Source organism: Heptranchias perlo, chromosome 12 (genome assembly GCF_035084215.1).
Source record: "Heptranchias perlo isolate sHepPer1 chromosome 12, sHepPer1.hap1, whole genome shotgun sequence".
Taxonomy (NCBI): Eukaryota; Metazoa; Chordata; class Chondrichthyes; order Hexanchiformes; family Hexanchidae; genus Heptranchias; species Heptranchias perlo.
This window is the reverse complement of record NC_090336.1, coordinates 65,087,587-65,092,586: the sequence shown is the minus strand read 5'-3', so window position 1 is coordinate 65,092,586 and position 5,000 is coordinate 65,087,587. Positions and strand designations below refer to the sequence as shown.

The 5,000-nt window shown below is 53.0% G+C and overlaps 4 pseudogenes; all 4 read right to left on the bottom strand.

Moving 5' to 3' along the window:
• Positions 1–1,335: 1,335 nt before the first annotated feature.
• LOC137329512 (U2 spliceosomal RNA) lies at positions 1,336–1,452 on the bottom strand (annotated as a pseudogene).
• Positions 1,453–2,413: 961 nt separating this feature from the next.
• LOC137329510 (U2 spliceosomal RNA) lies at positions 2,414–2,530 on the bottom strand (annotated as a pseudogene).
• A 961-nt stretch (positions 2,531–3,491) lies between these two features.
• On the bottom strand, positions 3,492–3,608 carry LOC137329370 (U2 spliceosomal RNA; annotated as a pseudogene).
• Positions 3,609–4,569: 961 nt separating this feature from the next.
• LOC137329218 (U2 spliceosomal RNA) lies at positions 4,570–4,686 on the bottom strand (annotated as a pseudogene).
• Between the last annotated feature and the right edge of the window lie 314 nt (positions 4,687–5,000).

Genomic DNA, 5,000 nt, shown 5'->3' with positions numbered 1-5,000 from the left:
GATTTCCTCCGGGGACGGCTCGTCGCGTGCGGCAGGACGAGGCGCAGCGGACGGTACCGAGCGCTCGGAGGTGCGGCGCTGCCCGCCGGAGGTACAGCGAAAGGCTGCAAACCGCTTTCCGCCTGCTAACTCGGCGGCCGTCAGACCGACCGACTCCGCTTTACCACCGGAGCTAGAGTCGGGCAAGGGGCACCGAAGGGTACCGGAAGGATCGCGTTCGCACGACGGGAAGTCGACTAGCGGGCCGCCGAAAGCGAGCCGGGGGCCCCCGGTTTTTCTGTCCCACCTGGAGACTGATATCTCAGGAAGGCCGAGGCCGATTTCCTCCGGGGACGGCTGGTCGCGTGCGGCAGGACGAGGCGCAGCGGACGGTACCGAGCGCTCGGAGGTGCGGCGCTGCCCGCCGGAGGTACAGCGAAAGTCTGCGAACCGCTTTCCGCCTCCTCTCACCGCACGGCTCTCCTTTTCACCCACTGGCGGATTTTCACCCTCCGACTGCTCGCTACCGTCCGCTGCGCCTGGTCCGGGCCCTGTCCATTGTCATGTTAATGGCAGGGCGGGGCAGGACTGCTTTCACCAGGAACCCGGTTTTCTGGGTCAGAGGTTCCAGGGGACCTGTTTTGTGCGGACTTCCCTGTGTCCGTCCCTCCATGCCTTCCCCCCAGGACTTCCTTCTGAACACCTTTGTCGTTTGAGCGAGGGCCAAAAGCCTGCCTGTGAAAGGGAAGGATCAGCCGGTCAGCCCCCTGTTGGTCGCTGCTGCCAGTGCAGCAGGCGTGCGTGTGTATTCGGCCTCGTGTCCAGGTCCCTCAGGGACTTGAGGCAACTCTCCCCGGTGGTCTCGTGGTCAGGACCGGGCTTCGAATCCCGGTTGGGGGGGGATGACTTTCTGCTGCAGATTAATTGGCACCTCTGAAAGAAAGTCTCCCCTCCTGAGCGTAAAGCTCCACCCTCACCACCACCACCACCGCCACCTTTTCCTCCCCTTGACAAACAGACAGACAGACAGACAGTCAGTCCAGTTCGGGAGCGCAGCTTTCATTTGGAAGCAGACCCTGCTTGTTTAAAGTCAACGACGCCAAGTTATTTTGCACTTTGAATTATATCGCTCCGTGCGAGCGGCACTCAGCCTTGGAGAAGAAAAAAATACCACTGAGCTGAGAAAGTTCTTTTTAAAAAGGTTTCCTTCCACAGCAGCTCTGAGTGAGAGAGAGAGAGAGATATCAGCTTTATTCTCAGTAATAATACACACACACACACACACACACACACACACACACACACACACAGAGACACTGGGAAAGAGCTGATTTTCCTTTTGAATATCTCCCCACGGGGAGCTGCACCGTTCCCAGAAACACTGCAATACTGGGTCGATGCGTGGAGTGGACGGAGCAAGCCCCTATTCCATCTCCCTGTTCTAAAAATCAATTAAAAATAATAATAAATAATATGTGTGTGTGTGTGTGTGTGTGTGTGTGTGTGTGTGTCGGTGTCAGTATCAGTCAGTGAGTCAGTGTCTCTCTCTCTCTCTCTCTCACTCAGAGCTGCTGTGGAAGGAAACTTTTTTAAAAAGAACTTGCATATTGAAAGAAAGATGTGTCTCAAGCTGCCGGGCCCTGTCCATTGTCATGTCAATGGCAGGACTGCTTTCACCAGGAACCCGTTTTTCTGGGTCAGAGGTTCCAGGGGACCTGTTTTGTGCGGACTTCCCTGTGTCCGTCCCTCCCTGCCTGCCTTCCCCCCAGGACTTCCTTCTGAACACCTTTGTCGTTTCAGCGAGGGCCAAAAGCCTGCCTGTGAAAGGGAAGGATCAGCCGGTCAGCCCCCTGTTGGTCGCTGCTGCCAGTGCAGCAGGCGTGCGTGTGTATTCGGCCTCGTGTCCAGGTCCCTCAGGGACTTGAGGCAACTCTCCCCGGTGGTCTCGTGGTCAGGACCGGGCTTCGAATCCCGGTCGGGGGGGATGGCTTTCTGCTGCAGATTAATTGGCACCTCTGAAAGAAAGTCTCCCCTCCTGAGCGTAAAGCTCCACCCTCACCACCACCGCCGCCTTTTCCACCCCTTGACAAACAGACAGACAGACAGACAGTCAGTCCAGTTCGGGAGCGCAGCTTTCATTTGGAAGCAGACCCTGCTTGTTTCAAGTCAACGACGCCAAGTTATTTTGCACTTTGAATTATATCGCTACGTGCGAGCGGCACTCAGCCTTGGAGAAGAAAAAAATACCACTGAGCTGAGAAAGTTCTTTTTAAAAAGGTTTCCTTCCACAGCAGCTCTGAGTGAGAGAGAGAGAGGGAGAGAGAGAGAGAGAGAGATATCAGCTTTATTCTCAGTAATAATACACACACACACACACACACACACACAGAGACACTGGGAAAGAGCTGATTTTCCTTTTGAATATCTCCCCACGGGGAGCTGCACCGTTCCCAGAAACACTGCAATACTGGGTCGATGCGTGGAGTGGACGGAGCAAGCCCCTATTCCATCTCCCTGTTCTAAAAATCAATTAAAAATAATAATAAATAATATGTGTGTGTGTGTGTGTGTGTGTGTGTGTGTGTGTGTCGGTGTCAGTATCAGTCAGTGAGTCAGTGTCTCTCTCTCTCTCTCTCTCACTCAGAGCTGCTGTGGAAGGAAACTTTTTTAAAAAGAACTTGCATATTGAAAGAAAGATGTGTCTCAAGCTGCCGGGCCCTGTCCATTGTCATGTCAATGGCAGGACTGCTTTCACCAGGAACCCGTTTTTCTGGGTCAGAGGTTCCAGGGGACCTGTTTTGTGCGGACTTCCCTGTGTCCGTCCCTCCCTGCCTGCCTTCCCCCCAGGACTTCCTTCTGAACACCTTTGTCGTTTCAGCGAGGGCCAAAAGCCTGCCTGTGAAAGGGAAGGATCAGCCGGTCAGCCCCCTGTTGGTCGCTGCTGCCAGTGCAGCAGGCGTGCGTGTGTATTCGGCCTCGTGTCCAGGTCCCTCAGGGACTTGAGGCAACTCTCCCCGGTGGTCTCGTGGTCAGGACCGGGCTTCGAATCCCGGTCGGGGGGGATGGCTTTCTGCTGCAGATTAATTGGCACCTCTGAAAGAAAGTCTCCCCTCCTGAGCGTAAAGCTCCACCCTCACCACCACCGCCGCCTTTTCCACCCCTTGACAAACAGACAGACAGACAGACAGTCAGTCCAGTTCGGGAGCGCAGCTTTCATTTGGAAGCAGACCCTGCTTGTTTCAAGTCAACGACGCCAAGTTATTTTGCACTTTGAATTATATCGCTACGTGCGAGCGGCACTCAGCCTTGGAGAAGAAAAAAATACCACTGAGCTGAGAAAGTTCTTTTTAAAAAGGTTTCCTTCCACAGCAGCTCTGAGTGAGAGAGAGAGAGGGAGAGAGAGAGAGAGAGAGATATCAGCTTTATTCTCAGTAATAATACACACACACACACACACACACACACAGAGACACTGGGAAAGAGCTGATTTTCCTTTTGAATATCTCCCCACGGGGAGCTGCACCGTTCCCAGAGACACTGCAATACTGGGTCGATGCGTGGAGTGGACGGAGCAAGCCCCTATTCCATCTCCCTGTTCTAAAAATCAATTAAAAATAATAATAAATAATATGTGTGTGTGTGTGTGTGTGTGTGTGTGTGTGTGTCGGTGTCAGTATCAGTCAGTGAGTCAGTGTCTCTCTCTCTCTCTCTCTCTCTCTCTCACTCAGAGCTGCTGTGGAAGGAAACTTTTTTAAAAAGGACTTGCATATTGAAAGAAAGATGTGTCTCAAGCTGCCGGGCCCTGTCCATTGTCATGTCAATGGCAGGACTGCTTTCACCAGGAACCCGTTTTTCTGGGTCAGAGGTTCCAGGGGACCTGTTTTGTGCGGACTTCCCTGTGTCCGTCCCTCCCTGCCTGCCTTCCCCCCAGGACTTCCTTCTGAACACCTTTGTCGTTTGAGCGAGGGCCAAAAGCCTGCCTGTGAAAGGGAAGGATCAGCCGGTCAGCCCCCTGTTGGTCGCTGCTGCCAGTGCAGCAGGCGTGCGTGTGTATTCGGCCTCGTGTCCAGGTCCCTCAGGGACTTGAGGCAACTCTCCCCGGTGGTCATGTGGTCAGGACCGGGCTTCGAATCCCGGTCGGGGGGGATGACTTTCTGCTGCAGATTAATTGGCACCTCTGAAAGAAAGTCTCCCCTCCTGAGCGTAAAGCTCCACCCTCACCACCACCGCCGCCTTTTCCACCCCTTGACAAACAGACAGACAGACAGACAGACAGTCAGTCCAGTTCGGGAGCGCAGCTTTCATTTGGAAGCAGACCCTGCTTGTTTCAAGTCAACGACGCCAAGTTATTTTGCACTTTGAATTATATCGCTACGTGCGAGCGGCACTCAGCCTTGGAGAAGAAAAAAATACCACTGAGCTGAGAAAGGTCTTTTTAAAACGGTTTCCTTCCACAGCAGCTCTGAGTGAGAGAGAGAGAGAGAGAGAGAGATATCAGCTTTATTCTCAGTAATAATACACACACACACACACACACACACTCAGAGACACTGGGAAAGAGCTGTTTTTCCTTTTGAATATCTCCCCACAGGGAGCTGCACCGTTCCCAGAAACACTGCAATACTGGGTCGATGCGTGGAGTGGACAGAGCAAGCCCCTTTTCCATCTCCCTGTTCTAAAAATCAATTTAAAATAATAATAAATAATATGTGTGTGTGTGTGTGTGTGTGTGTCGGTGTCAGTATCAGTCAGTCAGTCAGTGTCTCTCTCTCTCTCTCCCTCACACTCAGAGCTGCTGTGGAAGGAAACTTTTTTAAAAAGAACTTGCATATTGAAAGAAAGATGTGTCTCAAGCTGCCGGGCCCTGTCCATTGTCATGTCAATGGCAGGACTGCTTTCACCAGGAACCCGGTTTTGTGGGTCAGAGGATCCAAAGGACCTGTTTTGTGCGGACTTCCCTGTGTCCGTCCCTCCCTGCCTGCCTTCCCCCCAGGACTTCCTTCTGAACAGCTTTGTCGTTT